At 38.8% G+C, this 23,789-nt stretch overlaps 1 long non-coding RNA gene across 4 annotated transcripts in view; it reads right to left on the bottom strand.

Moving 5' to 3' along the window:
• The window catches only part of LOC113595606 (uncharacterized), a 156,306-nt gene that overhangs the window by 125,088 nt on the left and 7,429 nt on the right, over nt 1–23,789 (bottom strand). For all 4 annotated transcript variants that reach the window (XR_008293225.1, XR_008293224.1, XR_008293222.1 and 1 more), the window contains one exon: nt 13,138–13,217. This is a non-coding gene — a long non-coding RNA (uncharacterized LOC113595606). The remainder of the gene's footprint in view (nt 1–13,137; nt 13,218–23,789) is intronic.

The raw sequence follows: 23,789 nt of genomic DNA, 5'->3' as shown, positions 1-23,789 counted from the left end.
AGAATAAGGCCAAGGGGACAGGAAATAAAGAGCTCAGATTGCAGAGATCCGTGGAGATGGTCTGTAGAGTTGTGTAAGAGAAATGCCTAAGCCGCCCGATAAACGTGTTCCATCTCCCCGCATGAAGGATGCTTAAAGACAGTGTTTACCGGCTGAACCCACAGAGCAGGGCTGCCATGCAGATAAAGAGCTGGACAAGACAGCTGAGCTCATCAGGGAAGGACTGAAATAAGGTTATAAAATCAGTGTTGAAAAACAAAGCTTTTGGATCATCTGTAGCAGCTGGGTCGATCCTCCCCCTCATACCCAGATGGGCAACTCCAAACTCTTTTGCTGTGTGCAGATGTTTTATCCCAGTGGACAGCCTTTGGACTAGACAACAACTGCATAAAGTAGGCTTCACTCCTGGGATGCTTCAGTGGGCAGTGGGTCCCCACCATCAAACTCAGAAGACCTCTTTGAAAACCAACTGTCTAACTGTGGGCAATTTGAAGAAGCCATTGCATTTATAAGACTGACCTCTGGATATTTTTGTGACTTCATTGCCTTGCAAGCCCAAACAGTTCATTATGAGCCAATTTTCTAGTGGATGAACAAAGGAAATAGACATCAAGTATTAGATGCCATTGGTGATTGGATACAGAGGAAGGAAGAAATTATGACATGGAGCTATACCACTAGCACTTCTCTTAAATGGAGGATTAATTTCAAAGGACTCACTATGGCTAGTTTGGTGAAGGAAACAAAATCACAGTAGAATCTCCTAAGGCATTAGAATCTCCTAAGACTCAATTATTTGCTTCAGAATAGTGACTTCAGGGAATCAATCTCGGGCTTAATGATAATTTCTACATTTTCTTTGGAACCTAATGAATCATTTCTGGCATTTGAGTCTCCACATAATACAAAAGGGACCTAACAATTTGGAGATGAGAGAAACAAACATTCTGTATATTGGTTTGCTCTCAATTAACACAGGCTGGATAAATTTGACCGTCTTTTCAGGATTTTGGTGTCAACATCTGTATCACTGATATGACTAAGACTAATATTCCATTTTCTCAATCCCTTATGATGCCTTGATTTCAAAAATGTAAGTTCTATTTAACATCTGAGTATCCATTATACCCAAGAGACAATAATCGCATATAAACATAAGTTAGCCTCAAAAGGGAGTGGAACTAATCACTGGGGTACAGTTTCTTAACAGCAGATACATATTTGTACAAGGATGGAGGCAAAATTTGGTGCTAATTCTGTGCATTTTTTCCTGGTAGCTTTCATCCGACTAAAAATTGGTCGAGATCATTGTTTTACAGTTTGGGTTATAGATTCTATTTCTATACAGCACCAGTTGCCTATCGCTTCTGAGATAAGGGAGCTTAGAGTTTATTATATTCCAGAGAGACAATACTTGATAGGATTTGAAGTCACCTCTGGTGATTTTAGTTTGAAAAACTGTTTCTACTGGAGGAACTGGCTGCAAATCTGCCAGTAGATGAAGCTGACTTATCGCTTGGAAATTCAGGAGAGGGCAAGGGGAAAGTCTTAGAAAAAATTAAGGGTAAAAGAAAATCTTAAAATATTAAACACCAGTTAAAAAAGTGAAAACATGAGTAGCAGAGTATAGTTCTTAACATAAACAATTGAAGCGAATTCAAATTCTAAACACACTTAGGACTAAAAACAGTTTTTAACTACTTTTTGCCAATGCCAAACCTCTTAAGACACTAATTGGCCTATTTTAGGCTGAAGATAGACAGACAGATCATGGATTTCAGATCATCTAAAATTCAAAGTCATAGCCTTATTTTACTAGTAGCTTTTGAATAGAACAGGCAATTTTAGTAGAAGAAATATTTTTGTTTTATTTTGTCTTGTTTTTGAGAGAAAGAGAGAGATACAGAGAGACAGAGAGAGCCCCAGTACTATAAGTTTAAAAATGTGAATGATCTGAAATAGTAGGAGCCAATATAAAATAACAATCATCAGAGGGGTGCCAGGGTGGCTCAGTTGGTAAAGCGTCCAACTCTTGATTTTGGCTCAGGTCATGATCTCACAGTTGGTGGGACCGAGCCCTACATCGGGCTCTGCCTCAACAGCACAAAACCTGCTTGAGATTCTCTCTCTCCCTCTCTCTCTGTCCCTCTCCTACTCACACACACACACACACACACACACACACACACACACACACGCTCTCTTTCTCTCTCTCAAAAAAAAATATTTAAGTAAAAAAAAAAGTCATCAGAGCAATAAAGGGAATTTAATGAAGTGAAGTTTGCCTACCTATTTCCAAGCAAGCCAAAAGCCAGAATTCACTGTTTGAAATACCAAATATATCATTGGGAGCCACCAACATTGGAAAGGAAGGACCATCTTGTTGAATAACATAAGCCTAGACCCCTTTACAGTAGACACTTGGTAAGTATTTGTTACATGAATTGCATATGAAGATTCCAGAAACTCCGCAGTCTTAGACCAACTAGCACTGGCCTCCCTGCCAGCACAAAACCTATAGCGCTTTTAAGAGTTATGTCTCGGTTCTGAGATGAATCCACAGGACAGAGCGCTCTTAGCAATATTAAAAAGGGACTAATTTTTCAGAGCTGAGTACGAAGGACGTGATGACATGGAGAACAGAGGGAACAGAGAGGGAGGACTTTATAAATAAAGTATATACATATGTCACGTTTGTTGGAACACCTAGACCAGCTTATAGCTACAACCAGTATCTGACTGGTAAAGGGAGTAGCAGTGTATTCATTCTTATAAAGACCTGTAGCCGATCCTATCATACATCAGCAAGGCAAGGCTTCCATGATTTAATAAATGCCTAAACATGGATTTTTCTTACATGTATATGCATGCTCGGTAAGGTGCGGCATGCATAAATCAGAATCCAATGCAAAATTCTACTCACAAATGACAGATTTGCAACAGTCTGACCTTAACCTTCAGTTAATAAAAGCACTTTTGTGTTCGAAATACACCTATTCATGATATGCAACTCATTTTATCTTGTTTCCATACGGATGGGACCGGCAAAGGGGGAAACAATGACAAATCTGTCTCGACTGGAAGTGTTCTATCAACCCTCCCTCCTCTCCACTCCATCTCCTGCTCCCTGGCCCCCAGCCGTGGGGCCAAGAGAAGGAGCGGCATTAGGAGGCTAATGGGGGTAACTGCTATTGGCCGCATCTTTGCACTTAGGCCCATGTCCGTCCAGCAGTGGAAACAAAGGTCTGAACCCTGCTAGCCTGCGCTATGCTGCTTCTGTCCCTGGCACTCCTTACCGAGGCGACAGAAGGGCAAAACTGTCCATTTCCATTCCGGTCCTCGATCCCCTCCCCCTGCCGAGCCTGGGATAGGCATTAAGTAAGGCTGCCTTTGCAGAGAGCATTCCCCCCCGCCCCCCCCGAACACGCTCTCACAAGCCCCCTTTGTTCCCTGCCCTCTGCCGCACTATATGCTGCAGCAGCAGCCGTCCAGATGTTCTCTATCACAGCCTGAGCCGTGCCAGCAAACTTTGGCACGCATGAAAGTGCGCTGAGTACTGGCCCTCCAGAAATACCTTATCCCCCCTCTGATTTCTGCAAATATTTTTAAATGTTAATGGGTTCCACTCACCCACAACCTAGGGGGAGGTTACAGAACAGGGCTCTGTGTGTCCAGCAAATTAGCAGCCCGAGGATACTGCGTGGCGCCTGGGTTCTGTCCGCCCTTGGGCGTTGGCTAGGGTTCTCCAACCTTGAACTGCGGAGGCCAGCTTGCCAGCACATAGCTTTCTAGTGACAGAGGTTACATGGGCAGTTGGCAGGAAAGCTACTCCAAGCTACAAAAAAGAAAGGACCCTATCTTACTCTGAAACTTCTGAAAGCAAGAGAGATCCTTTGAGCATCACTGAAATAAGATTTTGAAATGAGTATTTTTCCTCTTACTCATTCTCCAGTTCAATACGTGGGCACAAAACAATCTGATGTGTGCTCTCACTCTGGGTGTCAGGCACTGTCTGAAGTACCTTAATGATAGAAAATGCTACATTTTCTCAGTGCAAATTTTAATAAAATGGAAATTTGGATCTTTTATATATAGGTGGGAAAGTGATATGTATTTGGAAAGAGAAGAATAGACAATATGTTTGTCACAGGAGAGACTTACTCATCTTACTTGCATTGTGACAGCTGTTTTAGGGACCAGCTGGAGGCCTCTAGAAAGCCCTCTATACTCCAAAGATAATTGAAAGCCAAGCTTGAAGAGTCTTTGTTTTTAATCCTGTCCTGATAATCTCGCTGGTCCCTCTGGAGACAAACTGCCTACATGTTATCCACGTCTAGGCCTTGTCTCTCCATGGCTACAGCTCTCTTGCTTATAAAGTCGCACTGGGCGAGGTGGGGAGCCCACAGGTCCTGTCCCTGCCCACGCTGCGGAGTGGAGGGGCCAGCGCTCAGGTCTTCTGTCTCCTGGATGCGAGCTTCAGAGAATCACACAGGGATCCAAAGACTTCAGAATGTGCCAGGTACGCCATCAGTGTTCCTACTTCAAGTAAAGTTTTGTTCTACCACTTTCCAGTGAGGAGGAGTAGAGAATGAGGAGAACTTCAGTTTGATCTGACTGCAGAGCAAATGCAGGGTGACACTCCAGAAAACCCTTGAGAATCCTGAGAAGTAAAATCATTTACCCACACATCAGCCGGGGCCCTGAGAAAGGACACCACACCTCACGGCCCACATTCAAGTGGTTTTCTATTCTGCTGTCTTCGTTAGCATCTTTTAACTCTTCCCACCCAAGAGGAAGGACTCCCCAAGAGGGTAGGACTGTCCTGTGCAACCAAGCAAATGGTTTGAATGTTCATTGCAGGAATTTTCCAAAAGACCCGCCAATTCTTCAATGGGAAGTACTGACCAACAGGCATGCCCTTGGAGTCTTTGAATCCCTTGCCTCAAAATCTTCCCCTTGATCTTTCTACTAATCCCGGACTCTTACCCAATTCCCCACATGGAAAGATCAGATTTAGGCAAAACTTCCAATCCTCAGTACATTCTGACATTACCTTTTCTCCAACCCCTTCTAGACACTGCCAAAGCTCTGTGAAGGGAGGCTTACTCCTGACCACACTGAGCAATAAACTCAGCTCTCTCTTACCAACAGACTACCACTGGGTGATATTTAGGCAGCCAGCTCTGGACACTTTTCTGTTTAACTGTAACCTGAGATGGGACTAACATTTTGAGACTTTGAATTTTATGCTTAAAACTGGGGGGAGGTGGGAGGAATTTTTCAACTATCTATCTTCTTCCTCTCAGAATTATTCTTTTCCATTATTTAAAAGGCTCTGAGAGGGGCGCCTGGGTGGCTCAGTCTGTTAACCGTCCGACTTTGGCTCAGGTCGTGGTCTCGCGGTTTGTGAGTTCAAGCCCCACATCGGGCTCTGTGCTGACAGCTCGGAGCTTGGACCCTGCTTCAGATTCTGTGTTTCCCCCTCTCTCTGCCCCTTCCCCGCTCATGCTGTTTTTCTCTCTCTCTCTCAAAAATAAATAAATAAAATATTTAAAAGGTTCTGAGAAAATTAAAAAACTGAAGAAGAATTTCCATTATGCATTAATTCTAAAATGAAAGTTAAATAATCTTAAGAAGCAAAAGCTTACTTAATGAGCTCAAAATATAGGCAGGGGCCATGTCTTCAATCTCCAAATTTAAGTCACAACAAATTAATTAATTTGGTGCAAACTGAAACACCTCTAAATGTTTACCTCAGTGTCAACTCACTTGGATTTTTCTGATGTGGGAAAACCTAGCATACAGAATTTTATTGTCAGCAGTCCCTGCAAGTGCGGCTTGCTCTGTGTCTATAATGATAAGACTCCAATAAAGGGGCTGTCTGGATAACAGGCAAAAGAGTGTAACCAGGATAAGAGCACCCATTGAAATTTACTAAACTTATTCTCAACCCACAACCAAAGCACAGTTATAAATGCCTGATATAAGATAGATGTCTCACCAAAGAATATGATTACAACTACAAAGACACTAAAATCTCCGGACAAGAAGTGCGCTGAGCCAAAAGAAAGAACTAGAGGGTAATCACTCCCAATGTACAAATGCCTTTGTTTGAATAAGATAAAATTTTAAAAAAAGGAAGTACAAACCCAGTGGAGATTTTAGGTACAACAGTGTTTTGTTTTGTTTTAATTTTTTTTAACGTTTATTTATTTTGAGAGAGAGACAGAGTGAGAGTGGGGGAGGGGCAGAGAGAGAGGGAGACACAGAATCTGAAGCAGATTCCAGGCTCTGAGCTGTCAGCACAGAGCCTGATGTGGGGCTCCAACACATGTACTGTGAGATCATGACCTGAGCTGAGGTCGGACGCTTAACGGACTGAGCCACCCAGGTGCCCCGGTACAACAGTGTTTCTAAAGCTAAGTCAGTAAACTTTAGCGAGGAGCCTGCAAAAACTTTGGCTTTTCTTTAAAAGAGGTCTGCAAGTTTGAGCTTTGAGGACCATTGCTATACATTCTAAATCTTAACTGAAGCCAATATAAAGAAGACAAGACTCCTGGTTCAAGAAGGCAGCTAAATATAATTGTTGATGTGTTCCACCTCCCCCCAATCAGAGAAAGCATAGAAGTCAAAATAAATCCACAGTAAGCCTGCAGTGCCAGAAAGGATATCATCAGTGTCCATGAACAGTGAGAATTTTCTGGCAGATGAAATCAGACTGACTGCAAATTCCAAAACACACACACACACACACACACACACACACACACACACACACACACACACACACCTAATCCCATAAAAATGAAGGAGAGAATCTCCTGAAAATCTGAGTTTACCTAGTTGAATCCTAGATTAAACCCATGAGTCAGAGGGCTAGGAGGAATGGGCCCAGAGTGGGCAGGTAATTACAGGCAGCAGAACAGCTGAGCCTGCCTCCACACACAGAGCCACTTGCTTTGGTGTTGCCCCAAGGGAAAGCACCGATACTGGTCTCCCCGAAAAATGGGAGTCCTGATCCAGGATGGACAGAATGGGCTGTGGGAGAAGTACGTGCCCCCAGCTATCATAAACGCTAGGAGATCTCACAGAAGAAAGTGAGTACCTCGTAATCTCCTGCACCCCAGCCTGCCTACGTCAATACCTCTCCTTTGCACAACCAACAGAGCCGGGGCTCATGTACTCATTAGCAAGGGACAAGGATCATTCCCCAGGCTGATGGAATTTGTTCTAACAAGCAACCGTGATCAGCCTAGCCTGAGGGGTTTTAACTTGTGCCACATGGACTTCTCTGTCTGATCCTGCCTATGGAGCCCTTCTCAGAATGTTTTGAAATGTTTAATATTAAAAAAAAAAAAACTTATAGGATTATAAAGGAAGCCAATTACATTGGAATGAAAGTATCAAAATATTTTTTAAATTATGATATAAAAATATACTCGTTTCTTTATTAAAACATAAAATGAAAAGATCTAGCAAACGCTGCCAAAGTTTTGAAGCAGCGATGATAATAATCCACAACTTACAAACTAATGTGATATAGAAAGTCTGTGATTTCCATCAGGAACAAAGTCACAGATACTGCTAATATTCCTGCAGTTGTTGCCTATATTCATAATTGAAGGAATTGCTAAATTTCATTTTGAAGCCAGTAAAATAATATCATTTTTCCAATCTAAATGCATGAACATCCTGAATTCTATCCAGGGACTCCTTATTGGTCTGTGGTCCCCAAGCTAAAAATCTCTGATGGTAGACCTTCATCTACAAATATGAACAGGCAACCAAATATCAAGTGCATGAGAAGGTCAACCAAATGTTTTAAAAAGCACAACATTCCATAAAAGCATTAATTCCCGAGGAAGAAAAACATAGAGTATTGGAAAGAATCATTAAAAGCCTACAATTAAAAAACTATGGATGGTTTCAAAAGGAAAAGATGCCAAATTAAAAAAAGAAAAAAAAAACCACCTCAAAACAGGATGCAATGAGAAAGAAGCTGAGTTTGTAGAAATTATCAAGATTATTGAAATATGGGCTGAATTGCAGAATGAACGAGACTTTGGATGAACATAGTGAATTGGAGGGTAAACTGAAAGATTCTATTGGAATTCAGTGAAAAGAACAAAGAGATTAAAAGGATGACAGAAAAGATGAGATACGTACGTCTAAAAGCTCTAGTCTAAAACTCCCATCTAGTAGGAGTTCAAGAAAGAGAAAACAAAAAATAGAAAGAAAAAAATCAAATAAATAGCAAAAACAAGAACAGCACAACAAAATTTCTGCCAGATGAACAGTCTCTTCATACTGAAAGAGCCCATAAACAGTAGTGCAAGAATACCATGAAGACACATTCCACTAAAATATACAAGCTCCAACAAGAAGTAGTACATTGTAATAAACTATGAAAAAGAATATAACCAAGCGGAAAAAAAAATTAAAACAGCACCAGACTTCTTATCTGCAATACTAGATGCTAGAAGACAACACAACAATACTTTAAATTAACAAGGGACAATTAGAATTCACATACAAAACTAAACCATCATTTAAAAACTAGGGCATATAAATTAAATTAAAACCAGGGCAAATAATAACATGCGAAGTCTGAGTTGAACACCTACAACCTTTCTGAAAAAATACAAAATAATTTTTTATAACAAACTAAAAACTGAATTCAAGAAAGAAGATAATGTAAGAAAAAAATTGTAAGCAAAAATAAAACCTGCAGATAAGTTCCAATAGCAACTGATAATTGATTAAAGTTAACTCAGTTGCTAAGAAATTATTCCTAAGGAATCAGGAATCAGAAACACAATGATAGGAGAGAATGCAAATACACCCAATCAATCAAAAGGATTCCAAAAAATCTTAAAATGTAAGTTGATAGCATGGTGTTAAAAAAAAAACTGGGTGGCTCAGTTGGTTGAGCTTCCAACTTCGGCCCAGGTCATGATCTCAGAGCTCATGGGTTAGAGCCCTACGTCGGGCTCTGTGCTGACAGCTCAAAGCCTGGAGCCTGCTACGGATTCTGTGTCTCCTTGTCTCTCTGCCCCTCCCCTGCTCATGCTCTGTCTCTCTCTGTCTCATAAAAATAAATAAATGTTAAAAAATTTTCTTAAATATGCTAATGGATGTATGTGCTCTGGAAGATGGAAGATTTTCATAGGTTCTGATTAATTCTAGATGCTAATAGTAAAGTTGAGATCACTGTTATTATAAATATATAAAAATATTTCTAAATTAGCATAATATGAACACCACATATTATTTTCCCCCTTTGCTTTGGGCCTAAAGGGTTTCAGAGACAAAATTGGGATGTAGCTCTAGAAAGTATAAGACTTTGAAACCTGGTTTTTGTGTACTATTCTCATTCTTGATTCCATTTTTCCTATCTTTATGTTCCTTTAATTTAGATTTCCTTACTTCTTTAAAAAATTTATTTGCACATGTGTATATATGTACATATTCACATTTATATGTGTGTATATACATGTTTAAGGTGACATATATGTATCTGGCCTAGATAGAAAAAATATACATTTATAGTTTGATAGATGATTTAATTAACTAAAGGCAAGGGTATAGTTTAGCCACATTACTATTTAATCACCGTCTTATTAATGTAATCCAGAGATCATCCAGCCCAGAACTGTCCTAACCTTAAAATGGTTTTCAAACTGCCTACTCTTTTGAATACCAATGATAGCTTCACTGTACCTCTTAGCCACATGTTGAAAGAACCTTAGGTCAATTAAATTACATAAAAGAAGAACCTTAAACATTCAAAGCTCAGCTAAGTACAGTAATGAATATGCTTCTTTAACACAAAACCAAACCAAACCAATACTTGAGGCATAAGAGTGCATTGATTCTTGTATGGAACCAGAAAAGATCCAAAATAGCTCAAGTAAGGTTGAAAAAGAAAACCAAAGCTGGAGGCATCACAATCCTGGACTTTAAGATGTATTACAAAGCTGTAATCATCAAGATAGTATGATACTGGTACAAAAACAGACACACAGATCAATGGAACAGAACAGAGAACCCAGAGATGGACCCACAAACATATGGCCAACTAATCTTTGACAAAGCAGGAAAGAACATCCAATGGAAAAAAGATAGTCTCTTCAACAAATGGTGTTGAGAAAACTGGACAGCGACATGCAGAATGAACCTGGACCACTTTCTTACACCATACACAAAAATAAATTCAAAATGGATGAAAGACTTAAATGTAAGACAGGAAGCCATCAAAATCCTAGAGGAGAGAACAGGCAACAACCTCTTTGACTTCAGTCGCAGAAACTTCTTACTTGACATGTCTCTGGAGGCAAGGGAAACAAAAGCAAAAATGCACTATTGAGACTTCACCAAGATAAAAAGCTTCTGCACGGTGAAGGAAACAATCAGCAAAACTAAAAGGCAACCGGTGGCATGGGAGAAGATATTTGCAAACGATATATCAGATAAAAGCCTGGTATCCAAGATCTATAAAGAACTTATTAAACTCAACACTCAAAAAACAAATAATCCAGTGAAGAAATGGGCAAAAGACATGAATAGACACTTTTTCAAAGAAGACATCCAAATGGCTAGTTAACAGATACATGAAAAGATGCTCAACATCACTCATCATCAGGGAATTACAAATTAAAACAACAATGAATACCTCACACCTGTCAGAATGGCTAAAATTAACAACTCAGGCAACAACAGATGTTGGTGAGGATGTGGAGAAAGAAGAACTCTTTTGCATTGCTGGTGGGAATGCAAACTGGTACAGCCACTCTGAAGAACAAGATCAAGGTTCCTCAAAGAATTAAAAATAGAACTACCCTATGACCCACCAATTGCACTACTAGGTATTTATCTAAAGGATACAAGAGTGCTGCTTCAAAGGGGTACATGCACCCTCAATGCTTATAGCAACACTATTGACAATAGTCAAAGTCTGGAAAGAGCCCAAATGTCCTTTGACAGATGAATGGATAAAGAAGATGTGGTATATATATATACATAGATATATACATACAATGGAATATTACTCGGTGATAAAAAAAAAGAACGAAATCTTGCCATTTGCAACAACGTGGATGGAACTAGAGGGTATTATGCTAAGCGAAATAAGTCAGTCAGAGAAAGACAAATATATGATTTCACTCATATGTGGAATTTAAGAAATACAACAGATGAACATGGGGAAGGGAAGAAAAATAAGATAAAAACAGAGAGGGAGACAATCCATAAGAGACTCTTAAATACAGAGAACAAACTGAGTGAGGGCTGCTGGCGGGGTGTTGGGTGGGGGGGATGGGCTAAATGGGTAATGGGTATTAAGGAGGGCACTGGTTGGGATGAGCGCTGAGTGTTATATGTAAGTGATGAATCACTAAATTCTATTCCTGCAATCATTATTACACTGTATGTTAACCAACTTGGATTTAAATAAATTTTTTAAAAAAGTGCATTGATTAAAAGCCCAAACCTTTGAGGCAGACTGCCTGGGTTAATCCCAATTACTAGGTGTGGCAAGTTGGTAAGTTATTGAAACTCTTTGTTCTTCAGTTTCCTCATCTGTAAAATGTAGGGAAGTGGGGTGAGTAATAAGAAGGTTGTAAGGATTCAGCAAGATAATGCATGAGAATCTCTTAGAGTAGAGATTACTGGGGTTAACATTAGCTATAATTATTTTAACATTTTCCTGGAAAACATTTTTCCCAGGACCATATTAACATTCTGTAATACATATGATGATTGCTTTGAAAAATCCAGCTCAAAGCTCACTCAGAGCAAAACAGATTCTTTATGAACCACAAGTAACAAATAAAAAGTGACTTCTTCAACTTTTTCTCTTTCCATTCATTTTGTCAGACCACATATCTACTAGCCACTAACGTTTATAACAGGAATTTTCTTAAAATGCTCCATCTGAAAAATGACGAAGTCCTGTTGAAACCTTCCCAGGTGATTTATGCTCATAGTAACCATACTAGTCTATCTTACCCAGTTAAACCAATTTTCCCATTAATTTAGGCTTTTATAACTGATGACTTCCATACTGCATGCTATAGCAAATATTCAGTGGTTTGCTGCAGCAGGCTCGCATCGATTAGTAAAAGGTGATTTACACATCTCTTACCTCCACATTTTATATTTGCACTATTAGGAATCATCAAATCAGAGTGGTTATTGGCTTTTTTTTTTTCCTGGAGAGCATTTGGATAAAGGTCACCAGTTCATCACCGCCTCTTGTCCAAAAGAACCAGCTTTGTAAAGTCCCAGAGTTAAAGAGTACACTCAGGATCTTTTTTTTAAAATTTTTTTTTCAACGTTTATTTATTTTTGGGACAGAGAGAGACAGAGCATGAACGGGGGAGGGGCAGAGAGAGAGGGAGACACAGAATCGGAAACAGGCTCCAGGCTCTGAGCCATCAGCCCAGAGCCCGACGCGGGGCTCGAACTCCCGGACCGCGAGATCGTGACCTGGCTGAAGTCGGACGCTTAACCGACTGAGCCACCCAGGCGCCCCTCAGGATCTTTTACAAGGCAGCTTTTATAATGCAAAGAGCAGGTAGGTATAAGACATCCTGATTTACATATATAAAAGAGATATAGCGTAAAAACAAAAAAAGAAAAAACCGAAGTGTTTCTATCTGGACTATCATATTCATGAATATAACTTTCTATTCTGGTTTAAAAATCTTTTCAGACACAACAGTAACTATTGTGGTAATGATGTAGTTTGATTCCACATACTAAATTAACTTGGAAATATTGATACATGATGTAAGTGCTCTTCGAAATTCAGTCTGTTTTATTCAAAGAAGTTTAAATTCAGAATATTTTATTTTGTTCTGGAAATTTTATAAAGGGATTTTGCCAAAAGCATTAAATATTTGATTCTACTTGTTAAGATTTGCAGGAACTGCTTTAAATTTATTATAAAAAATAACAGCAACAGCAACACATTTTCCCCTTTCATTAAGGTAGTGAAAAAACGAACTTTAAGAGCTTTTCCATAAAAATGCTCTAAAATATTCCATTAAAATTAAAAGGCAACTGCCATTTCACACGTGGTCAGATTTAACTATTCAAAGTTATTTTAGGTATATCAGCCCCCAAAGACCAAAGTACCTGAGAGTCCAGCTGTGTTCAAAGATCTCCAGAACGCAGCCTCCAAAGCTGGATAGGCCTGATACAAAGGGTTGTTAGACCTGAAAAGGAAAGGATAATTCTGGATTCCATATAGTATTTTATCTCCTAAAAGCCCATACTTGATTAGAAGTTTCTTTTTTTTTTTTAAGTTTATCTATTTATTTTCAGAGAGAGGGAAAGCATGAGTGGTGGAGGAGCAGAGAGAGAGAAGAGAGAGAGAGAGAGAGAGAGAGAGAGAGAGAGAGAGAGAGAGAGAGAATCCCATGCAGGCTCCACACTGTCAGCACAGAGCCTGACACAGGGCTCAAACCCACGAACTGTGAGATCATGACCTGAAATAAAGTCAGCCTCAACTGACTGAGCCACCCAGGCGCCCCTTGATTAGAAGTTTCTTAAGGAAATAATCATCCTGCAATGGTCAAGGGGAAATCTAGAATAGAGCAAACTTAGAACAAAAGCCCAATCCAACATTGAGAGCGTGTGACCACACCACCCCCACCCCTGCCTGTGTCAAAATTGATGAATTGGGAATCTTAATAGCAAGCAGTCTTCCAGGGTTGTGAGAAATAATGGCATTTCAGTTGAAATCTTAAGCTCCTGTGATTATAAAAAGTATCTTTAAAATGCTACAGTAATATGAATATTTGCCATTAAATATTATACTCCTCCTGGTATGGTTCTCCTTGCCCAGTTGTGTTTTATAGCAATATTTATGCATTTGAAATATGGTTCAAACATTGGTTTGCCACAGAGATATGTAGTTTCCTGCATGAGTAACTTATTTATGTATTTCTTAGGGTGGTCCATTACACATATGTTTAATTAGCCTGAGAAGCAGATTGTTAAATACTTGTTTAAATGTCCCAAATATCAAGAAATAAGAGTACCCTATATTTTTCAGGAATTTATTATTGACTTTTGCACTTAAACCTTAACAACCTTTCACCAGTATCCTTGTTAGGGTCTCCCAGAACCCCAACAAACTTTGACATAACTTACTTTTACCTTAATACCAGATGCTTATGTCTTTGGAATTTCATTTTTTGGTATAAATGAAAGTTGTCCCAAAAAGTGAACTAATGACTACAAGATAAAAAAAATATGGACACAAATGATACAGGAAGTACATTTAAAGGCCAAGATACTTGTCAGTGTTAACATCTTACTCCCGGAACCGGTGTTAGAAATAGGATTTGGGGGTGAGAGTGTTTTTGTTTAGTTTGTTTAATGTTAAATGAAAAATACAGGTCTCGAGGCCATCCATACTTGGGGTAAAATTCTGACTCGTCCATTTACTCATTTGTTTGACTGAGAACATCACTCCTCTTCAAGTGACTTAGATTTCATCAGATTTCCTTCCAATTCTATCAAAAAATGAGAAAACAAGAATAACGAACACCCTTTTAATGATCTTATTTACACAGATATGGTATTAACACTGAGAAACGCTAGACCAGCAGCAACTTTCAGTTTTGGCCTTGCCTTTTCTCAAAACATCCCCGTTAAGGACCTCTGGGCACTTTGCTCAGAATCACTTCTTATTGTCAAGTATGGCTATACTATTATTTAAAGTGAAGGATTTCCTCAACTTCCCACACACCCACAGTACTTGCTCTGTAGGCCACTGGCTTGCCTTCCACCTGAATCAAGGAAGGGGCAATTTCCAGTTTACTCGCCTGTGCGTTTACTGTGAGCTTAACTCTGTTTGTTGGAAAGCCGCCATTACATTTACGAGAGCCTAAGGGATATTGGGTGACTGTCATCTTTCTCTGGCTCCCTCTCACCACACCAAATGCCCTGGCAAGGTTGCTGCACCTGGACACTGCGTTCCCTGCAGAGCACCTTGTTACCCAAATTATCGAATATTTGGACCGAGTTCAGAGAAGAGTTACTAAAAGGATTAAGTGACTGAGGGGACCAATTTATAAGGAACTCAGAAATGTTTGGTTAAGTGGTAATTACCTTAAGAAGGTGGGGTGGCTCTGACATTAAGTTTGAATTTCAAGCCATACTTGGCCACAAGGCCTCTTTTTAGGCCTCCACATTCAGAAATACTCTGAAGAAGGGGCAGAATCTCCCTCTTGCTCGGCCCTCTGACCACTGCACAGGCTGCTTGGGTGGTATTCACACTCCAGTGCAGTGACTTATACATATAGGCATAGCAGGCAACATTACAAAGCAGAGAGCTCATTTACAAAGGCCAAAGGATGGGGCGCCTGGGTGCCTCAGTCGGTTGAGTGTCTGACCTCTGCTCAGGTCATGATCTCATGGTTCATGGGTTCGAGCCTCAAGTCGGGCTCTGTGCTGACCACATGGCACCTGCTTGGGATTCCCTGTCTCTCTCTCCCTCTCTCTCTGCTCCTCCCTGACTCACACTTTCTAAGTAATAAATAAATAAATTAAAAAAAAAAAAAAAGGCGGCCAAAGGATGCTTAAAGGAAAGTCTTCTCAGGAATCATAAAGAGCAGGCCTAAGCTGTGAAGGGCTGGTCCCTCCATCCCATTTAAGCACTGACTTATCCACACCCCATTGCCAATCTCTGCTTGATGGGTGGTACCATTTAATAAGAGCCGCTGAGCCCAAGTGTGCAAGTCTGTATAAAATACACTGCTTGGAATTCCTTTAAGAATGACAGTTCCCACTTGGCCAAAGAGGAAAACCTAACACCTGTAACAGTTAAGGAGGCTGAAAGAGATAATTACTCATAGCAGCATTCCCCAAAATGTTTTCCAGGTGATCTTACTGTGTGTTACACACATTTAAAAAGAAAAGAGCTAAAAACTGGAATAAATGAGGTCAAACTGTGTGTGTGTGATGTGTGTGTGTTTAAACAGTAATATCTCTCAGAGCCATTTGTATGCTGAAGTCTATTGTGTCCCACTAAGAGGGGTGGTGTATATACTATTTCCCAAATTCAGATTGGGCTTGGAATGCTTTACTTCTTAAGTATGGATTCTTTGTGTTCACAGCCATCTCCACAATGCCTTCTATAATACTGCCTTCAGTAAACAAATAATGAAATGTATGGACCAGCCTAGGCTAGAACATGGGTTCTAAATCTAATCCACTCCTCTTTCTGCCACATTGATATTCTACTTACTCTTCATTTACAAGAATCTTTTCATCTTCTATCAACGAAATGAAATTTGTTAACTAGAAGCAATGACTTGAAGCTACTAAAGGTCAAGCTTAAGGGCCTTCCACTTGCTTGAGGCTTCCAAGTGTGTTACTTATTTTTTTTTTTTAAGGAAGCCCCACAACACTCCATGTCCTGCAAACCCTGCTGCTACCATTGAGGATGAAAATGGCCCAATGGGTTTTCACCAAATGTACAAGTTGTGATTGAGACCGTCTAACTAAAATTACTAATGGCATGACAGACTAAAATGCACTTTGGACTACTCTGGGGTCACCTCTGAGAGAGAGGTATTTGTCTTCCTGTGACGCTAAAATGTACGTCTAAATGAGAACTAAACCTAGATTCATTCTTTCTGTAATCTTCATAATTACATTAACTTCAACCATTCACTTCTTAGCATTCCTGTTAAGACATTTGTCACATCTACTATTTTTTTAACTTGTTTTATTTTTTTAATTTACATCCAAATTAGTTAGCATACAGTGCAACAATGATTTCAAGAGTAGATGCCTTAGTGCCCCTTATCTAATTAGCCCATCCACCCTCCCACAACCCCTCCCATAACCCTGTTTGTTCTCCATAGTTATGAGTCTCTTCTGTTTTGTCCCCCTCCCTGTTTTTATATTATTTTTGTTTCCCTCCCCTTATGTTCATCTGTTTTGTCTCTTAAAGTCCTCATATGAGTGAAGTCATATGATTTTTGTCTTTCTCTAATTTCACTTAGCATAATACCCTCCAGTTCCATCCACGTAGTTGCAAATGGCAAGACTGCATTCTTTTTGGTGACTAATATTCCATTGTATATTATATATACCACATCTTCTTTATCCATTCATCCATCGATGGACATTTGGGCTCTTTCCATACTTTGGCTATTGTTGATAGTGCTGCTATAAACATTGGGGTGCATGTGCCCCTTCGAAACAGCATACCTGTATCCCTTGGATAAATACCTAGTAGTGCAATTGCTGGGTCGTAGGGTAGTTCTATTTTTAGTTTTTTGAGGAACTTCCATACTGTTTTCCAGAGTGGCTGCACCAGCTTGCATTCCCAACATCTACTATTTTTTTAAATAAGTACCTTACCTTAGTCTTCCTTCCACTCTCCCCACCTCTCGATATTTTAAGACAATGAATAACCACTCTGAAATCATCACGTTGTAAATATTGCCACAGCTCAAATTCCTTCTGACGACCATCTGAAGTTTTGCATCAATTTTTCCCATGAGTGGGGACTGACATATTTAAGCTTGAATCTACAGTACTGTAATTTGGTATTCTACTTCAATTCTTTAAAAGCTTCATTTATATTGATTTTGTCTTTTGGAATTTCCTGTAGGCTGCCTCAGATAAAATAATTTCCAGCCTGATCTTCATCTTGTCTGATCTCTGGTTTGACACTACGCCTTCAAAATCACATCTTATTACTTAATCCAAAGCAAACTCTTTATTAAGAATATTCAATCAGTAACATTAACAGACCGGCCTTGGTAATTCATTTTCACCATGACTGATAAACCAATGTTTAAGCTTTGACTATTGATACTCAAAGCTTTGCAAATTTCTTACCGACTATTCATAATTTAACAAGATATGCCAACAACCACACACACAAATCACTATCCAACCACTCTGTCTTAAACCAAATCCAGGCTTTACTCTCTCATTTTTTAAGTAAACTTATAGCACAAATTATAAAACTAAGACTGAGTGTAAAAGCCAAACATTTTACCTTCCTGTGTTTCCTTCCCACATCTTCCTGAGTTGGTGACTATGAAAATATGCTAAGCCCAAAATAGCAGTTGTATTCTGCCAGGTTGGCCTCAGTCATTTCCAAGCCAAAGGGGAATTGACAGACACCCCCTTTACAAGTCTGGTGTTTGTAAATATCCAATGAAATGACTTCATTCAGTCAATTATTTCTGGAGAAAGCTGGCAGAATAACGTAGTAATTAAACTGAGGACTGATGGAAACTGTTAAACAGGAGAGTTATTTTGCACAGCAATTCACGTTAATGCTTTTAATGGATTTTCATTTTTAAAAAATGCTTGAAATACTAGGGCAATTAAAAGGAATTGCCTCTTCACTGAGAAACATGTTTAAAATTCCAGTGACGATAGCATATGGAAAAGAAGGAGAAACTCAGTTTTCCAGTATCATTTTAGAGTCGGTATGATTTAAGTATGATGAATTGTGAAATCAAAACACAACTGTATTCAGATGTAAGTAGAAAAGGTGTCCTAAAGCCAGAACATCATACACTCAAGCCTCAATTGCCTTTGTGCTAGGTATTCACTTCAGAGTGAATATTCTCTCTGCAGTATATGTTTGCCCTGTCCAGTTTCCCTTTGGTTCCTCCAACTGGCCACCAGCATACCTTGATTCATCCAACCAGTCATTCATTTAGGCAACAATATTGAGCCACCACTTGAGGCACTGTTCTAGTTACTTGTTATGTAGCAAAACTACGTTCCCATATACCTCTCCTAACTGCCCAATGATTGTGTACTTGGAGACAGACAAAAATTTTAATACAAAGTAATAAATTGGAATCCAAAAGCTGATGGAAAGAGCTCTGAATACTTCCCAAAGGAAAATGCAAGCTGTTAAATTAGTTACAGCACTTCATTTTTAATTTTAATTCCAGTCCAGTTAACTTATAGCATTGTATTAGTTTCAGGTGTACAATATACTGATTCAACAATTCTATATATTACTCAGTGCTCACTATAAGTGTACTCCTTAATCCCCATCATCTATTTCCCCCAATCCCCCCTCCCCTCTGATAACCATTAATTTGTTCTGTATAGCTAAGAGTCTATTTCTTGGTTTGTCTTTCTTATTTTATTCCTTTGCTCATTTGTTTTGTTTCTTAAATTCCACATAAGTGAAATCATATGGTATTTCTTTCTCTAACTTATTTCGCTTAGCATTATACTCTCTAGCTCCATCCACGTTGTTGAAATGGCAAGATTTCATTCTTTTTTATGGCTGAATGATATTCCATTTTGTGTGTGTGTGTGTGTGTGTGTGTGTGTGTGTGTGTGTGTACTGGAATCTTCTTATCCATTCATACATTGATGGATACTTGGGCTACTTCCATAATTTGGCTATTGTAAATAATGCTGGCATAAACACAGGGGTGCATGGATCCCTCTGAATTAATGTTTTTGTATCTTTTTGGTAAATACCAAGTAGTATGACTACTAGGTTGTAGGGTAGTTCAATTTTTAACTTTGGGGAGAATTTCCATACTGTTTTCCACAGTGGCTACACCGGCTCACATCCCCACCAACAGTGCATGAGGGTTCCTTCTTCTCCACATCCTTGCGAACTCTTGTTTCTTATGTTTTTGATTTTAGCCATTCTGACAGGTGTGAGATGATCTCACTGTAGTTTCGATTTGCATTTCTCTGATGAGTGATGTTGAGCATCTTCTCAAGTGTCTGTTGGCCATCTGGATGTTTTCTTTGGAGAAATATCTGTTCATATCTTCTGCCTATTTTTTAATTGGATTTTTTGTGTTGTGGGAGTATTGAGTTTATTAGTTCTGTATATATTTCAAATAATAACCCTTTATCAAATATGTCATTTGCAAATATCTTTCCCATTCAGTAGGTTGCTTTTCGGTTTTGTTCATTGTTCCCTTCGCTGTGCAAAAGGTTTTTACGTTGATGTAGTCCCAAAAGTTTTTGTTTTTATTTCTGTTGCCTCAGGAGACATGTTACTACAACCAATGTCAAAGGGTAGCACTTCATTTTTAAAAGACTCTAGCACACAAATAACCACCATCTTTACTAGTACCTGACGCCTTAGATGCAAAGTCTAAAAAAAAGGGAAACTTTTAGGTCATCTGTAACAATCTAAAGAATAGACTAAAAGCAGGATGGGCTAAATGGGTAAGGGACATTAAGGAATCTACTCCTGAAATCATTGTTGCACTGTATGCTAACTAATTTGGATGTAAATTTTAAAAATAATAATAATAAACAAAAGAAAAAAAAGAATAGACTAAAAGAAGTTGGCAAAAATCAAGACCAACTTAGAGAAACCAAGCCAGAAAACTACAAGGTAGAGTAAACTGGAAGAGTCAGTAACTAAAAAGTTTTTGTTACACTTCAGAAATATTACTCATTTCTCTTTTGTCAGATCTCGTGATATTTAATTTACTAAAGATTCTTCTGTATGAGGAAGCATACTCCTTTGAAACTACAAATAACATGGGGGTGTGGGGTTAAGGAGTACCAGTCATTCACATTCTACTTATATGAGCTACATAAGAATTTAATGAAATATTCGGCACTGCTATTTTTTTAAAATTTTTTAATGTTTACTTATTTTTAAGAGAGAGAGAGACAGACAGAACACGAGCAGTGGAGGGTCAGAAAGAGAGGGAGACACAGAATCCAAAGCAGCCTCAGGCTCCGACCTGCCAGCAAAGAGCCCGGCGTGGGACTCGAACTCACAAATTGCAAGATCATGACCTGAGCCAAAGTCAGACGATTAACTGATTGAACCGCCCAGGTGCCCCTTGGCACAGTTGTTTGTAAACTGAGGAATGCTATAAAATCAGAATGGCAGGAGAGTTAAGATCATAGATTCTGGAGCCATGGTGCCTGAATTTGAAACCTAGCTCTACTACGAAGCTATGCAAGTTTAAGCAACTAACTTAATCTCGATGTCTCAGTTTTCTCATCTACAAAATGGGAATAACATTTGAAACTATTCCATATGGTTGTTGAAAGATAAAGAACTTAAAACAGTGCTGGGACTCACCCTTTTAACCAAAACAGAGTAACAGGGACTGATTTTATGCTCCCACCTAAAGCTACCAAAAACAAACAAATAGAATATATGAAATAATGATTTTCAAGACACAGTAAGTATATCAGGCAATGAAGGACAGTGATCCCTGAGACATGGGAAACAAATGAAGCAAGTCTGAATGATTGCCCCAATTTATTGCCTTGAGTTCCCAGATCACCGTATAGAAGGAAGGTGAGGGGAGGATCCAGGCAAAGCTTGCAAGACTCCCTAAGTTGAGAAGATGGAATTCAGAGTATGAGGAGAAGAATGGGGCTAGTGTTTGCAAGACAAAGTACCAGAAAGGAGAGAGCTGCAAACAAACAAACAAACAAACAAAACCCCGAAATCATGGGAACCAGCAGAGCATCCCCTCAAGTATTCAGCATGTGCCAGGTGAGGAAACTATGCAAGGTGAGGACAAGAACTGTCCAAAAGCATCAGAGAGCACTCAGTACTCACACAGGACCAGGAATAGTGGCCATTGCCACCAGTCGTACTGGACAATCACACAATTCACAGAACATTTGGTGGAGTAGTCAGAAGACTTTTACCTCAGGAGCAGGAAATAACTAATCTTGACTAAACATTTCTCTGGTCACATTTAATATATTTTAAAAACAATTCTCAAAAAGATAAAACTATTTCCAAGTAGCGACTGCATCTCAAAACAAAGTTCAAAAATATTTATAGGAAGGGGCACCTGGGTAGCTCAGTCAGTTAAACATCTGACTCTTGATTTTGGCTCAGGTCATAATCTCACACTCCTGGGATAGAGCCCGATGTCTGGCTCCTCACTGAGGGTGAAGCCTGCTTGAGATTCTCTCTCCCTCCCTCTCTCTCTGCCCCTCCCCACTCATTCTCTCTCTCTCTCTCAAAAAATAAATAAACATTAAAAAAATATATTTATAGGAAAACAAAAATAGCAAGCAAAATTCACAACAAGGTAAAATTCACAATGTCTTGAACCAAATCAAAGATTACCAGGTATGCATAGAAGCAGGAAAACATGCATCAAATGGGGAAAAATTAATCAACTGAAACTGACCCAGAACTAACACAGATGTTAGAATCATCAATGACATTAATTATAATTAGTAATGACATCATGATTATATTCCACATGTTCAAAAAGTTATGGACAGACACTAAAGATATATATAAAAAAAAAAGGCCCAAAGTGGACATCTACAGATGAAAGCTACAAAGTCTGTGATGAAAAGACACATCAGAAGAGGTTAGTGGAAATTAGACATTAGAGGAGAAAATATTAGTGAATTTGAAGACACAGCAATAGAAATTATACAAAATGAAACAAAAATTTAAAAATGAAAGGAGCATCAGAGAAGTATAGGAAAACATCAAGTGGCTAACAAATTGGGTAATGGAAGCCCCCAAAGAAGAGATTGGGGAGGATGGAAAATATATTTGAAGAAATAATGGCCAGAAAATTTTCAAATTTCATGAAAACTATAAATCTACACATCCAAGAATCTCAAATAACCTCCAGCACAAGAAACATGAAAAAAAGTACACCATGGAACATCATGCTCAAATTGCTCAAAAACAGTGATAAAGTACAAATCTTAAAGGCAGACAGAATGAAAAGATAAATTATATACAAAGAAACAAAGATAATGATAATAGATATTGCATCATAAAGAATACGGCCTAGAAGACATGGAGCAGCATCTGTAAAGTATTAAGAGAAAAAAAAGGCAAACTAGAATTTTATACTCAGTAAAATATCTTACAAAGACAAAAGCAAAATAAAGACTTTTTCATTCAGAAGGGAAATTATACCTGATGGAAATAGGTATAATCTGCACAAAGGACTAGAGACTGTAAGAAATTGTTACTATATTAATAAAAACACAGACTTTCTTATTTATATCTTTGAAAAAGGTAACTGTTGGGGCCCAAGGGTGGCTCAGTCGATTGAGTGTCAAACTTTTGGTTTCAGCTCAGGTCGTGATCTCACGGTTATGAGATCATGCTCCAAGTTGGGCTCTGCACTGAGCTTGGAGCCTGCTTAAGATTCTCTCTCTCTCCCTCTGCACCTCCCCTGCTTACATGCTTGCACATGCACGCATGCTCTCTCTCTCAAAAAAAAAAAGATAAAGATAATTGTTTGAACAAAGATAGCAATAAATTGTGAGGTTTATACCAGGTAAAATTAAGATGTATAAAAACAATAACATAAAGGCCAGGAAAGAAGTAAAGATATACAGTAAAACCTTGGATTGTGAGTAACTTGTTCTGTGAGTATTCTGCAAGATGAGCAAACATTTCTAATAAATTTTAACTTGATAAATGAGTGAAATCTTGCAACAGGAGTAGTAAGTGATGCCAAATGTCACATGACCACAACTGAGCCAATGGTTCTTGAAATTCACTTTGATATACAAGTGCTCTGGATTACAAGCATATTTCTGGAACGAATTATGCTAGCAAGCCAAGGTTTTACTGTACAATTTTCTTATACTATATGTTAAGTGTTATATTACCTGAATGTCAACTGTGATGAATTAAAAATGTACACTATGATGTCAAATGACCACTAAAATAACAAAACAGAGTTACAACTAATAAGTTACCATACGAAATAGACAGAATCTTATAAAAAAAAATCAATACAAAGACGATAGGGAAAGGGAACAATGTCCTAGACAAAGACAGAGCAAAGACT

This window comes from Acinonyx jubatus, chromosome E4, assembly GCF_027475565.1.
Source record: "Acinonyx jubatus isolate Ajub_Pintada_27869175 chromosome E4, VMU_Ajub_asm_v1.0, whole genome shotgun sequence".
NCBI lineage: Eukaryota > Metazoa > Chordata > Mammalia > Carnivora > Felidae > Acinonyx > Acinonyx jubatus.
Note: the sequence above shows the minus strand (reverse complement) of the source record. Positions and strands in the feature narration are given on the sequence as shown.